This window comes from Photinus pyralis, unplaced genomic scaffold, assembly GCF_008802855.1.
Source record: "Photinus pyralis isolate 1611_PpyrPB1 unplaced genomic scaffold, Ppyr1.3 Ppyr1.4_LG5, whole genome shotgun sequence".
Classification (NCBI taxonomy): domain Eukaryota; kingdom Metazoa; phylum Arthropoda; class Insecta; order Coleoptera; family Lampyridae; genus Photinus; species Photinus pyralis.
Window position 1 is genome coordinate 26,012,646 of NW_022170596.1, and position 16,440 is coordinate 26,029,085.

General features: G+C 39.5%; 1 long non-coding RNA gene across 1 annotated transcript; it reads right to left on the bottom strand.

Annotated features, from left to right (window-relative positions):
* Positions 1-6,894: 6,894 nt before the first annotated feature.
* Positions 6,895-11,051, bottom strand: LOC116172674. The gene is made up of 6 exons (XR_004145729.1): positions 10,834-11,051; positions 10,606-10,768; positions 10,329-10,546; positions 9,448-10,275; positions 7,405-9,388; positions 6,895-7,349 (listed from the first exon to the last, which is right to left on the bottom strand). It is a non-coding gene; the product is annotated as an uncharacterized LOC116172674 (long non-coding RNA).
* Positions 11,052-16,440: the final 5,389 nt, after the last annotated feature.

The following is a 16,440-nucleotide window of genomic DNA, read 5'->3' on the forward strand; positions in this document are numbered from 1 at the left end:
GTGAAAATAGTGCAGATACAAAAGTTGCTCATTTTTTAATCTCTATAACTTTTACATTGAACATTTTCGTCTAAAATTAATAGTTTTGCTACAATTTGCAAAACACCACTTTCCACCCCTTTCAACCCCCGGGATTTCACCCGCGGAAAAATTCAGCTGTTTTAATTGTTTTTCCCAATTTCTAATCATTTCACCTGCCTGAAAAACCAGGTTTCACCCGGTAACTAATTTTTTTTTTAAATAAATTATTTTAGAGCTATTTAGCCTGGACTATTTCGCGATGGGTATTTCTGAAAATTTCCCAAATACTACTTACATTAAATAAATTAATTCAATCAAACCCCCCAGACGCAAATTAAAAAGAAACATTCACTTACATTTCAAACACTTGTATTGATCGTGACGTACTCCGAAAGCACTTCCTGAAATTCCCACGGGAACGGGGAAAAACTTTTTTATGTTTACCTGTCTTTCCTTTATAGTCTGTTAGAGGTTGAAGACGTACATTTGGAGTACGTAACATTGACATGCGATTAAATTGATTCATTGGATTTCCTGCACAACAGTTATTGCACTATTGAAATAACTCGAAAAGGATCATCGAAATCATGTATGCCTTCGTATCAATAGTGTATCAGGAGCTTGTTAATGGGGTTATTTAGATGGAATCTATTGAAATTTATTAGTAATTAGGATACGTGGGGGTGAGACAGATCATGTCTGATTAAATGTAGCCACTTTAACCTATTAGCGTCATTTTGTAGACGTATGCGACAATTAAAAGCGTAGCGTGCAGGGGAATTTGATGAATTAGCTGATAATGCGGTAAATGATTTGGTGCCATCCAAGTCTAAAAATGAGTACCAAAAGGAGTATGAAAAATTTGAATCTTGGCGCATTGAAAACAAGGTACAAACCCTCACAGAAAATGTTTTCCTTGCATACTTCGAAATTCTTAGTAAGACTTACAAAAGTTCTACATTATTGAAGACATACTCGATACTTCGATTGATGATAAACATCCGACAAAACGTTGATATTTCAAAATTTATGAAGCTTCAAGCATTTTTGAAACGATTATCGGTAGGGTTGTACCCAAGAAATCAAAAATACTGGAATGTAATGATATAGAAAAATTTATTAGTTCTGCACCGGATATGGATATTGTTAATTACATTACGTATCTTTACGTAATTTAGAAATGATCGACGTTCACGGCACATAACATCAGCTTCCGTCATCGATAAGCCGACTGTCAAACTTAATGCAAACTCTCGAAAAAAAAGTCACTAAAAATCGTTTAAGAATAGAGCTCGGACTAACACTAAAATACGTGCGAGAATGACGTATTCTAACACCGAAACAGAGAAAGTTTATTAAGTCACGGCAACGCTAAGTAAACGCGAATTTTTTCTCATTTTGAATTCAATATTAAGTAGTAAAAATAACCGAGCTGAAATTATAATGGACATTGGTCATTGTAAAGGAAAAAGAGATATTACATATTTTTGTTTGTTATAGGGCACTTTAAATTAGTACGACTTTTAGACGCTGGAATTTTAGCTAAACAATTAATATTGATGTTTTGGAGGACTGTAGATGAAGGCCGAATTTTTAGTACGACCAGAGGTTTCCAACGCTTGTATTGTAAGACATCACATGCTACAATAGACAGAGAATGTTTGTGCTAAAATATTTCCTTTTGCAAGATATATGGTGTTATGACATTATCGTAGATATTATTTGACCGAGGGTGGAATAACATACGATCCTTCTCTCATAACGTACAACTAATAACAGTATTTTTCTAAATAAGAAAATTTTCGACGTTTTATATCATCACCAATCTGAAAAATATATTCCCTGTCTCATTGACATTTTGACAAGCCAACCTTTGGGTTTGTAACAGAGAAACATACGAAAACGTGCACATTCTTGTATAATCACGTATCAAGTACGTAACACTAGGTAACCAATTATTAAGCAAACGTTGAGTAAACAATTTCTACTCAACGAGAGACATACTTTGCAAAATGAATGTCAATAATGCGTTGCGTTTTAAGACCTCCCGACTAAAATGGTAACGATGAAAGTTTTAGAACAAGTTACCCTAGTTCCAACAGAATTTCCCTTCGTTATACTGCCATACGCCTTATGAAGGAATTTTTAAGCCACAATTTCACAACGTAAACTATTTACAAAAGAGGAACAAGTTTCATTAAATTTTCAGAAAACTATAAAGTTTCCTGAAGGAAGGTTTATATTTTTGTTATCGACTAATATTCACCGCACAAATAAAATATCTTGCCTGCCGTTTTTCATAGGTTTCAAATGTCTTATAAGTTAGTTTCTCGTTATATATTTACAATATCAATATCGGGAGTAGTATCTGTACCTGCGCGGGCATGTTCAAGATTTGTGATTTCTATTGTTATAATTTTTTTCAAACCTTTCGGTTTGCCCAGTGCCCTGGGAATCCAGAATTCACTAGCTCTTTTAATTACCAATAATTCTAGAATGAATAAACGCATATTCGACCAATTCAGCTTATGTTGTTCGTGCAACGCCAACTTGGCTAATAGCGGAAGCAGATTGTAGTTTTCACTAGATATCTGAATTTCGCCCTTTTGGTATAACGTGATTTTTTTTAAATTTTTATTAGCATTGGAAATGCTTATGTTTTATGTATCGGTATGAAGTTACCAGTTTCGTCAAGCAGAAAAGAAGACAGTGGTGGCGTCCGTAACTTTATTCGCAAAAAAATATTGTTGTCATCGCACGATATAAGCCGACCAGCCTTTTACACCAATTTGAAAATCTGGGATTTTCCCGACACTCGACATCCTCGTCGCCACTGTTAAGTCTTCACTTAATATAAATATTTAAGTTAGGTTTTAATAAGAATATATTTAGATACATATACCATTTACATTAATATACAGGTGCTAGCGCTTGGACAGTTTAAGGTATTCTGTTGCTCTGGTATCGCTTACACTTAATAACAATTTATAAATCTACATATACAGCGTGTTCCTAACAGAACAAACAGGTATTATAATCAAATGTGACAGTTAGCTTAGCTATGGGCAAGCTGGAATTCTTGACTATGAGAAACTTGTGCGCAGTTGGCGACATTAGGTACCAATTATATGTTCGCATTTTGGCAGTTTCCATAGTAGTCCCCAAATTTCTCAGAGTTAATTTTGCGGGAGGAACATGATACCTCCAATATGATCTTAAACCTTATAAGTCGAAACTTGAAAACTCATAAAGGGTTAACAATCAAAATATGTTCTCCTGCACCCTGCTTCTGCACATAATTATTAACCACAGCTCCTCTCGGAATCCCTTCTGCATTTTTTCTTCCTCTCTCGCATTATTTTTTCCCATATATGTGGTTTTTTGGCACTTTCCACTTTTAATTAGCAGTTTGTAAGATATTTTTCAAATTGTATCCATAAGTTTTATCCTTGCAAAGAGGGTGGACAAATCAAATTTATAAAATTTTTCCTTAGTTGCAACCGAGCGAGACAAGTTATTAGAAGTATTTATGGTTCTCCCGTATATAAAAAACGCCATGGTGTTCTTGTTATCAGTACCGCAATTATATTACCATATTAACCTTGCAAACTTTAATAGCTTTTTCAAATTGATTCATTTCTTCTTTAGTTACCTCAAATGTTTCCCTTTTGAACTGAGCTTTAGGTATGCACAATCTCGGAAAAGATGGCACAGGATGCTCCCACACTACTGATCCAGTTTTGGTTGCAAAAAGTTTGAGGGGAACCATTGAACTATGGAAAATGTGTCAGATAAGTTTTTGTCCGCACAAACTGGTTTGTACTGTACCTGCTGGCTTCCGTCACAATCCCATTTCGACAATAACGTCCCCTTGAGTCACTTTTTTCGGTCCTATCGCATCTATGATTCCGCTAGTAGACAGTTCAAGAAGATCTTTCAAATTGATTTCCGCCACTAATACGCATGGCGTCTGGTGAGGGATAACAATTTTTCTTCTCTTTTTGTAGCAAGGGGAACAATTTGTTGCCTCCACCTTGTCTTATGACATCATATTGATCAGATCAGCACCAACGATCATTATAACACTGGTTCTAAAGTGCCTACTTGCGTAACGATGCCATAGGAGGCTTTTTTTGCCCTAATGGGAGAGCATTTTGCCAAGAACTTCAGAAGTCGTTCGTTTTCCTTATTTGTACAGCATACTCTTGACTGCTTCTAGAAGTTCTTGGGATCCCGCGTTCACATCTTTCGGATCCTCTCACTAGACTCCTCGAAGTTCTTCTTCGGTTCCCTACTGGTTTTCCCATAAAAAATAAGTAAAACGTAACTCAACCAATATCAATAACATGATCTACTAACCTTTGTCATGTCGCAGGACCGTTGTGAAGTCCAAAGGGCGTTCTACGGAACTGGAACAAACTCTGTTGGGTACTGTGAACGCAGGATATGGTTGCGATGACTCGGCCATTGGTATCTGCCAATATGTGGACTTCATGTCGAGTGTCGTTAAGTATCTGACATCCCTTACCTTGTCGAGGGTTGCGTTAGGCATCTGGTTCGCTAACTTTATTCAGTCGTCGGGAGTCTACACAAAAGCGGTAGCTTCCATCCCGCTTCCTGACCGTGACAATTGGCGATGACCATGGTGACGTAGATGGCTACCTCGTTGGCCAAGATTCGATGTAACTCTTCAACATGCTTTTGGAGAGCTGAAGATAATAGCGCTGTTTTATTGGCGGCGACGTGGTTTTGAAATGGTGCGCCGCAAGGTGAGTTACTCCCAGTTGATTTGAGTTATCTTAAATAGTAATTTTAATGAAGTCTTCAAGTTGCAGATTTTGTTCTGGTGTAAGATGCTCGATCGAATTGATGGTAGCAACGCTGTAAGGAATCAAATTATGACAGTTTTTCTCATTAATACCTAAAATTATTATACAAAATATCATAATTGGATTCCTTACATACCACCCCTCCTTCGGAAGCCGGTAACTTGGTGTCCTCTGTCCGATTCATTCCCAATGGGTATGGTAATCTGTCGTTTGTTTCATTTTTCTTTACGCCGAGCTTGTCGATTTAATATGGACCGTTTTCGCAGTGTATCCCTCGTAGGGACGTTATAACGCAACAAAGAGGCATTCCCAGCAAACACACTTACGTTTAAAAAACGTTTTAAAAGCGCTTTGATAGGATAAATTCGGTATTGGTAGTATCATTGAATAAGTAATACTTATTTAATGGTAGTATGGCATACGTTTTTGTGTAGACCAATTTTATACCTACGTTTAAAATAAGATTTTTATTCATGTATAATTAAATTATAGAGTTCACGTTCTACGTTGATAATACGTATATAAATAACGTTTTTTATTCGTTTGATAAACGTATATAACACCACTTTAATATACGCATATAAATCGTATATAACACATTTCTACAAGGATATAGCAATATTCACCGGACATTTATGCGTATTATATACGTAGGGTTTTAGTTTTACACTAAACGCTTTTTATACGGAACTGTTTTACTAGAGGGGTTAGTTAAAAATTATAATATCCATCATCTTCTTCCAAAAAACTGCCCCAAAGGATTCAGACAACTCGGAACACTTGGGACTACGAGAACTTCCATGATGCAAAATATATCCCGTAATGTAATTAGCAAGAATACAGTTACCAAGGCTCTGACAGGCGCCACTTCCATTGGCAGCAATACAATTTTGAGCTTGACTAGAATCGAGTTTGCCACAAACCGTTTAGGGGTTACCAACCGTCGTGGCCCAGAATGGTGCGCGAAGCTCCAAAATGTAGAAGGCCCAATAACACTCTGTTATACAGGGTGAATCAAAAGTTAGGAACATTGATGCTTGAAGCCGTTACTAAAGGTTCATATCAAAAAAAGTTTGTTAATAAAAGTTGAATTATTAAATATTTGCCACAATCTGCACACACAAATGCACCAAAAAGGAAATGTGCACGTAACATACTTTAGAGCCAAACCATTCTCTCTTTAAGAAACAATAGGCATTTTTAAGTGATGAGGGATGACATAAGTAAAAATAATAGAATTTGCTCACTATAATTTCAGAAATAATGACAACTTACCTGACACATTAACGCCCATAGCACACGACAAAAGAAAATCAGTAATGGCCCGCTCCCGTCCTGGAGATCGTAAAAGGCGATCAATGGACACTAAAGGCGACGAGTCCAACCGCCTTTAGTACTTACCTACATTGTTGCTTCCCACACCCACCTTCCATACTCTCCTATCCTTTTATCCCCCAGTTTCCTTTTAGTCACACATCGCACTTTCCTTATTAAAAAACAAAAACGATTAAAACTCAAAAAAGGCCATGGCCCGCTGGCATTAGCGGAAAAATGCAAACCTGGACTCGATTTTTTTATGATGGAAAACTTCTCTAGCCCTTCGGGGCGTCGACTTTTTACTGATCAGGGGTTCGGATTGTCCCCAGATCCGGCAGGGAGCGAGGCGGAGCGGGCCGGTCTCACCCGGTCCATATTAAGCGGCTGCTCGGCGTCGGCGGCAGGCGACCAGACCTCGACGCATGTAAATGCCCCTGGAAGGAACGGCGAGGAAGCGTGTGGCAGCCCTCGTCGGGTTGGTGCCACAGACAATTGCGAAACTCTGGACAACGAGAACGGGACCTCCCGTACAATTAGAGTGGGCAGTGAAAAGGAGGAAACTCATCCCCGGTTCCTGCTCATAGAAAGGAAGATGGTGATTTCAGTAAGATAAGTGCATTTCTTATAGCTAAGGCGGTATTTGGATTAATAGGACAAGTGGATGAAATTAAAAAACTAAAAGGAATGCTATTTATTAAAACGTCGACAAATAAGCAATCTAAGCGATTGTTGCAGACTAAAAGATTGTGTAATTTTGATGTTAAAGTCAGTCCACATGAAACTTTGAATGTATCAAAAGGCGTCATCTATCGCGAAGACTTTTTGAACTGCACCGAACAAGACATTTTGGAAGGGCTAAAGGCGGAAAAAGTGATTGATGTTAAACGTATTAAAACTAAGATTTCAGGGAATTTGGTAGATACCGCCAACCATATCCTCACATTTAATTCGATTGATCTTCCAAAAACCATAAATGCGGCTAAGGCTAAGGGTAAGACCTTACATACCAGCTCCAATGCGTTGTTTCCGTTGCCAAAAATTTGGGCATACAGTCCAAAGATGTCAAGCTCCTCAAATATGTATCTGCGGAAAACCTTTACACGAAGGGAATCCTTGCGAGGTACCAGTTACGTGCCCAAACTGTAACGGAAACCATCCTGCAAATTCACGATCTTGTGAGACCTACAAACATGAACTAAAGATACAAGAGATTAAAGTAACAAGAAAAGTAACTTACCTGGAAGCAAGAAGGTTGGTGGGTACTGCTGTTGTTTCAGGCACCAGCTTTGCTAATGTTGCAGCACAAGCTCCAGCTCTGACGCAAACTGCACCAGCTCCAGCCTTGGCACAAACAAGGTTTATACCTGAAATTAAAAAAATGATAAACGAGAAAATGAAAGAGCTTACCTCTGTGATGCTAAACTACATAAAAAAAACTTATACCGCAAAGTGTGGAGACTCCCGTACAAAGCTTTATCGTTCCTTCTAGTGGGGTTAGCGCCAATCTGGAGCAAACGCCCATGGAGGACGAATCGAGAGGCGCTAAAAGAAAGACGTTACTGATGCGAAACCCATCTACTGACTCCAGCATCACGTCCGTAGATGAAAAAGCGCTAGAAGAGGCTAAACAGCCGAAGAAGAAAAAAGGATGGCCTAAGGGCAAACCAAGGGGCACTAGTGCCTCACGAGAAGGAAATTCTCAGATTAATAGCCTGTGATAATTTGTACTCTGTGATATTCATGTCTGTATAGTCCGCATATACAACTATTTGTTAAACATTTTATTTACTTGTTCGTTAGCATTTTTAATGTGGTATATGTCCTTAAGTTTTTTAATTATTCGTTACTTTCGAGTCCAAAAACTGTATTATCCAATGGAACTGTAGAGGTCTTGTGATACGATATACAGACTTAAAAATGCTCCTCCAGGAATTGAATCCCATATGTTTATGTATTCAGGAAACCCATCTGAAACTTAACAGTCTTATTATCTCCGAGGATACGACATTATCCGTAACGACTTTGTCAATCGGCAAAGAGCAGCAGGTGGTGTGGCTATCATTGTCAGAAACGGTGTGTATTATGAACGGATAATATTAAACACTCATCTCCAGGCAGTTGCCGTTAATATAAGGACACCAATGAAAATGACTATATGCAACATCTACTTACCAGATGACAACTGGGTGATTGCAGACCTTGAAAACATTGTGGAGCAACTCCCAACACCATTTTTAGTGGCGGGAGATTTTAACTGTCACAATACATTATGGGGCTCCTCAAAAATTGACGCTAAAGGACGCAGTATTGAAGATTGGCTAACTAGGAACAATGTTGTCCTCCTCAACAACAGATCCCCAACGTACCACAATGCTCGGTCTAACACGTTTGACGTACTTGACTTAACTTTTGTCTCGCCAATACTAGCACCGCGGCTCACATGGAAAGTCATTAATGACTTAACATAACAGCGACCACTTTCCGATAAACATCGAGACGGACACCACCGTTACAGATAGGGCTGTAACTAGAAGATACATCTGTGCAAATGCTAATTGGCCACTGTTCCGTCAAAGCCTTACAATACCTGCTAACATTTGTGTCGAATCAATAACTAAAGCCATATTGGGAGCCGCAGAAATCAGCATACCAAAATCTGGAAATAAGCCGGTAAAAAGACCCCTACCGTGGTGGAATGAGGAGGTTAAGGCCGCCATCAATAATAAGAAGGCAGCGTTCAGAAGGTATCAAAGGCACACAACTATTGAAAACCATATTGCTTTTAAAAGAGCTAGAGCTATTAGTAGGCGCATTGTACTCGAAAACAAGCGAAAAAGCTGGGCTCAATATACGACAACCATTTCGGGAAGCTCTAATACCAACAATGTCTGGAGAAAGATTAATGCAATTAATGGGAGATTCAAAAGTCAAATAATTTATTCCATACAAACCCACCACAATGTAATCACGGAAGATCTGACCGAAATTGCAAACACGTTGGCTGGGCAGTTTGCAAATACTAGCAGGTCTGCAAATTATCCACCCAATTTCGCTGCAACTAAAAATGAGAGAGAAACGGAAATTCCTTTTGATACAATCCTAGAACTTGAATATAATGTGCCCTTCACCATCGAAGAACTAGAATTTGCTATAAAGAGTAGTAAAAAAAACAGCTCCAGGTCATGATTTGATAACAAACGATATGCTACTCAATCTCACACCTGAAATGAAAACGAGTTTATTACAACTATATAATAAACTATGGGATGATAACACTTACCCAAATGAGTGGAAGGAAGCAGTAGTTATACCTGTATTAAAACCTGGGAAAAACCCACTGAGTCCAGCTAGCTACCGCCCAATTAGTCTCACATGTTGTATGGGGAAGATAATGGAGAGAATGGTAAATAACAGACTGCAGTGGCACCTTGAAAAACACAATCTCCTAGCGACATACCAAGCGGGCTTCAGAAAACATAGATCGACTACTGACAACTTGGTCCTCTTAGAACACGCTATCCAGGAATCCTTTCGTAAAAGAAACCACCTGGTGGCTGTTTTCTTTGATATTAAGGGAGCATATGATATGTGCTGGAGACATGGTATAATGGAAAAGATTTTTCATTTTAATCTGAGAGGTAAATTGCCGTTATTAATAAAGTCCTTTCTCAGTAACAGGCGCTTCCGAGTAAGAGTTGGGGATAAGTTATCTGATACAAACATCCTTGAAAACGGAGTTCCCCAAGGATCTACCCTAAGCTGTACGCTATTTATAATAGCAATTAACGATATTGCCATGAACATCCCTAATGAAATCTGTAAATGTATATACGTTGACGATATCGCCATATATTACTCTGCCAAAACTGTAGGACAAATAAACCGTATCCTGCAACCTGCGATTAACCAAATAGCTAAAAATGGTAACAATATTGGCTTAACATTCGCTACAGAAAAAACTCAGTGCGTTCATTTCTGTAGACTACGAAAGCCGCACTATGACCCATTACTGTTTTTGTCAGATGAACCTATAGGATGTACGGAAACCGCAAAATTCTTAGGCCTTACGTTTGATCGTACCCTCACCTGGAGACCTCACATAGATAGACTAAAAAACAAATGTTTACAAAGCTTAAATATCATTAAAGTACTTGCGCATACCAGGTGGGGTTCGGAAACAAAATGGCTATTAAGAATATACAGGGCTTTGGTATTATCTCAAATTGATTACGGCTGCGTAGTATATTCATCGGCTCGTAAAACTCTGATAGCAACCTTAAATATCATACATAACGCCGCCATACGATACTGTCTCGGAGCCTTCCCCACCAGTCCAGTAAACAGCTTATACTGTGAGGCGGGAATTCCACCACTAGAAACTAGAAGGACACAATTAACTACGAGTTATATGATTAAAGTTCTATCACTACCACCTCACCCTAACAACAGTATTTTCCAGGCAGACATGCAGGCGTATAGATCACTACCTACCATTACCCGGCCTGCGTGTATAAGATTTCAGGAACATCTGGGAGAGATTGGCATGGCCCTTCCAACACTACTGGATAATAGGATGTCGGACGCTGCGCCATGGATGATACCTGGAATAAAAATAAGAAGGGATTTAGCGACTTATAAGAAGGAAACTACACAACATCATACTTACCTGCAAAAGTTCGAGAAAATATGCAGCGAATATCCCCTACACCAACTTGTATATACAGATGGATCTAAAACTGCAAACGGAGTTGGTAGCGCTATAGTCACTGAGGGAATAGCACATCAATGGAGTTTAGACCCTAAGTCGTCGGCTGCCTTTGCTGAGCAATACGCCATGCTGCAAGCGATGCTGTACTGTTACATGAGTGATACCAGAATGTTCTTAATCGTGACAGACTGTAATAATGTACTAAATGGTATATCTCAAATATATACCCTTCAGATCCGATGAACATAAAATGCCAATCCGCATTAAATGTAGTCCGCGATCAAGGGAAGTCAATTAAATTTGTATGGGTCCCCAGCCATGTTGGCATTCCAGGAAATGAGGAGGCAGATCAAGCTGCATACCAAGCTACATTTAATGAGCAAATTGATGTCGAATTTGTGGTGGCAAGTGATATCACGAAATATCTGAAAGAGAGGTACACTATGGAATGGCAGGAAAAATGGGCACGCATCAATACACATCTTTCCCAAATAAAACCTGCAGTAAAGGATTTATTTACATTGCAACATCCATCAAGGGAAGAGAATGTAAAGATGCACCGCCTGAGGATAGGGCACACCAAAATAACTCACCAACATCTACTTAAAGGTAGACCTCCTCGGTACTGTAACCACTGCAACATAGCCCTTACAGTGATGCACATAATAAATGATTGCCCACTATATGCCGTTGAACGCGTACGTCATAACATTATGCCAAACTACGTTACAAACTTCAACTCACAAAACGCAAACGATTGGCGTTCTTAAAAGGAATTGGTATATATATCGACATATAGCACTGTGTATATGTGTATCTGTACTCTATAGCGAGCAATAAAGGGGATATGACCTTGGCAGTCGAACCCTATTAAAAAAAAAAAAAAATGAAATTCTCTTGGCGCGTGCTCTTAAAATTTTGCAAAAATGCTCATTCGAAGGCCAACTTTGGAATGACACTGGCAAGAAACCGGTCACGCACCTAGCGGCAAAACTATATATTATAATTCGTCGACCCCTTTGCTTTGCATCGGAACCAATGTCGCGTGAATTTTTAAACTTTGGCAAATTGGCATTTTGGTCAGTCAATTAATTGAAATACCCCACTGTGTGTTGGATCTGGGGATTGCAGTAAAATTATTTGCTTCTGGCGCCTATCCTTTCCACCCTTTTGTTTACAGCGTACGTCGAGGCAGGTCCTTCGTGGATGGACTTCGACCCCGTTGGAAATCTAGTTACCCCCAGTATTGCTACCAGTTGTCAAGGAAGGGTTTTTGATAGCAGATTGGTTCCCATTTACGGTATATAACAAATATAAGATGGAGACTACTCGAAATGCGAGCGAAACATTTGATTTTAGGGTCATAAGTTAATCTGTGAGTGAATCCTGATCCTTCACTCAATGCTTTGACGTTGCCAGTCTGTTTCTTGCTAAATCGCTCAATGAGCACGAGTAGTGGACACAGACGGCCTGAGGCGTGTTTCAGTAATCGAGTGAAAAGAAATTCTACGAGAGAAAGTTCAATATTAGATTAATCAACTTCATTCGGAATAAGCAGCGGGAAAACATAAGGAAAAGGATTACTTGGACGCCAATGCGAGCGCATTCGAAATTTATAGGGAATGACGTGTACCTGAAGCTGTACATATCTTTAAAAGCACCTGCACCGATTACAAACGTTATGTAAAACGAAAAGCTTTACTTCAGAGAGATAACATTTAAACACATTTATTTGAGAGGGTAGTTTACGTTCCCACACATCAATTTGGACGTGGTTGTGCGAATAGCCAATAAATTTCTGCTTTGTTAGGATTTTAACGGATGTATCAAACGACTTGAAAAAAATAGCGAGCCTTTTCACTATTTATCAAGAATTATTTATTTAGTTGCACGTGCGTTTTATTACCGTGAGTCAAGATATTGAATTTTATCAGATATTTATGAACCCAGTTTTGTCTTCTCGGCCTAGTATTTCTTGAAATTCTTTGCCAACAAAATTTACGTGGCGCAAGCTGCAAAGCTTACATGATTAAATGATCGATCATCTCTGTTTGCAAAGTAAGACATATTGATAGCCTCATGTGCAAGTAATTAACAGTGAAGAATAATTAACCAAGACGTCATCCATGATCAACCTCTTAAGGCTACCTAATAAACAGGAGATCTATAATTTAGATTTATAAGCTTCTCAAATGCGCTCTCGTGTTCGGTTTGAAGTGTGCAAGTTTACAGAGATGCCTACTATCGAGTACTAAGAGGTTAGATTAAATTCACAAGTGATTTCGAATTTCGAATTTAGATAGACGTACTTCAGTTTGCATCTAAAATTATCAGATCTGCATAACAAATTTTTTCTAACCCAATATTGAAGAGACGATTTTTTTGGGTACGTTCTCCGCTTTTCCAGCATTTTGCCCATTAGAAATTCGTATTTTAATAGAGAATGCACGTTAGCGGCCATTAACAATTCAACTAAGTGTCCAATGTAATCAGGTTACCATCAATGTGAAAATTCCATCTTCGAAAGTGAGAAAAGTGCAAATAAGTTGTACACTTAATCAACGTGGCAGATAAACTTCTAGAAGAGACTTATTATGGAAGACAGAACAATTACGGAGGCAAAGTAACTTACACTCTACTGCCTTTTCTACGTCTTAATTTAGTTTGCGCAAACTGCAAAAAAACTTAATACACATTTTCTAGTACGCTGATTTTACAATTGTTAACAAGCACAATTACGATCTTTTAATTGAAGTTTACCGACTGGTACTTTTACAATAACTGCATCCAGTGAACGTTTAATGAAAGCCCCACCTTTACACAGCAAAAATAAAGAAGGTGCTGGTGGTGTTATGTACACAGATTCCGAGTTTTAATTGTGTTCTTGTTCTTTATTTATATAGTGCTTTAACATTTTTTAATGTGAACGTCAAAATGCATCGGATTATTGTTTCACAACAAAATTCACAAATAACGATTTTCACATCTAAAAGTTGTTTTCAAGGTTCCTCCAGCCATCAAAATAACTAGTTTTCTGCCTATCTGTATTATACAGTATGCATACAGCAAGCGGCTGTTACGAAAGATAAGAGGGTAAAGTTTCGCGACCAGATCACTCCAAATTTCTTTTTTTTTTGTGTATATGTGTGCGCCCAAGTCGTTTGCGGTCGAATGTGAGGCCGAGGTATTTGACACTGTCACTCTATGTAATGGCCATCGTCGGCGTAGCTGGCAAGGATGGTTCCTTTAGTGGTAGGAAGATCGGCAACGTAGAGGTTGAAGAGGATCGGGGAGAGAACAGAGTCTTCTAATTGAGGACTTGTCGCTAAGCTTATGCTAAAATATCTTGAATGGATGCATGATGCTATCAACTTGATCAATGGAGGGAAAACGCGCTGTTGTTGCATTTTGTAAATGATGCCTTGGTGCCAGACCATATCGAATGCTTTGGATATGTCAAGAAAGAGCGCTCCTGTGTGTTGTTTATGCGGAAAGCCCTCGGTGATGTATTCAACAACTCACAGGAGAGCATTGGTTTTCCAAAGAGTTTACCAGAACTTTCGCCTTGTACGTGTCTATGTAATCAACTCCCCTAGTACCCATGATTCTTCTTGGGGAAGCGCGTCGGAGCACTTTGATGATCTTCCACATAATGTGTCTAGTTTTTGCTGCCCCTGTCCGTTTCGAGGAGCTTTAATGGCCAGCTTTACCTCCAGTGGATTCAAGGTGGCTTTATCGGCAGGGTCTCGGACGTGGTAATAGCGACGGCCAGCACGATTTATAGTACTGATGTTTTCCTTGATGTGAAGTGGTAGAGGAAGGGGGTCACAGATTGTTACTGTCGAGGTCGATTTAATAGATTCCAAAGCATCCCTTATGCACGTGGTGAAAATTATGACGGCTGACTCGAGGTGGTCTGGGTTGGTTATAGCGGGGACATTTGGGGAAGTGAGTTGATGATGCATGCGTACATTTCCTATTAGAATTATGTCCGGGACATCGGGTCTACGGTCGCTGGGGGGAAAGTAAATAGGCTCCTTTGGGCTTTTCCTCCCTTATGTATTGGTAGTGCGGCTGTTCCAAGAGAGGTTATTTGGGATTGAGATCGCCGCCGATGAGTAATGCATGGTTGGTGTCGAATATAGCCTCAAATTCAGCCTTGTTGAAGGTGAAATCAGGAGGTTCGTATGCCGCAACCACTTTAAAATGTCCCATAGACCTGGGGTTGATCACTACCATGACGGTCTGTATATGATGTAATTTTGGTGAATGAATGTGGTAGTAGTCAAGTTCGTGTCTGACTCACCACAGTTACAGCAGGTGGGTTGATGCTGACCCTTTATAGTATTGCAGGTAACGGTGGCGTGGGGTTCAGCACATTTGGCGCAGCGGGGAAGAGCATGGCAGCCACTCGGAATGGCCAAACCTTTGACAACGGTGGCACTGTGCAGTCACGGTCGTCTTGTTCGGTGATTCCACTGCGACGCGCATGTGTCCCATATGTGGAAGATTAGATTTCCTGGGCGTCTGGTGTTCTAACTAGTTGTACGAGGACCAGGGAGGTAGGCTTTCTTTCCCGGCCGGCAAGCATCCTGGTAATTTTAATAAGTTTGGGACCAAGAGCGGACGTCTTAGTAGAGGAGCTCTAGGACCCCGTCCCCTACTGGTATGCCCCTGAATACAAGCCTTAGGGGTTTATTAAACTCAAGTTGGTAGGTATTAAACTCAACACCTACGTTGTCCAAGGCGGCAGATGCTTTGTGATATTCGTCTGCGGTTGATAGAGACACGGAGAAAGCAGATTTGGCTTTAATACCAACTGTCCCTATTGTATTTAAGACGGTGATGTAGTTGTAAGTGTAAATGAGAGGAAAGTGCACTTGCTACTTGCTCGCAAGCGGCAAGTGAAGTTGAGGACCTGGCTAGTTTGGTGGCCGACTTGCCTATGTGGGCTGTCAAATTTATGTTGTTGTAGGTGGGTTTCAAAAAAGGGTGTTTGAATGCAAAAGGTGGGGTAGTAACGATTTTTTTGTTAGGCTTGAGGCCCTAATAATGAAAAATCCAGGTTTTCGACCTCTGAGCACATGCACTCGAACCGCCATCTTGGATTTTAGGTACAAAAATTTGGTTTTTTGATAACGACAAAAGATGTTATACAGGGTGTTACATGACCGCATGCAAAAAAAATTGGGTAATAGAGGGGATCAAGACAAACACTTTTTCCAAATAAACCGATCGTCCAACGTGTTTCGTTTGGGAGCCACCCCCAAAGAAGTGGTGAAATTGGGATTTCTTCTTTCATTGCAACCATAAGAGTTACAAAGATGGGTGGCACGTCTTTGACGTTTTCGGGTCCTATCCTATCCGATTTTGAGAAATGTTGAAAAAAATTTCTACCCCGACAGGGCGCATCTCTACTTGGGGGTGCAAAAAAAAATTCTGATATCGACAAAATTTGGTATCTGGGGGTTTTTAAACATGAAAATGACGAATCTGAAATTAGTTTTTGAAAATTCGAAAAATTCGAAGTTCCACTGCCATTCTTGGCCGGACAACGAAAATGGA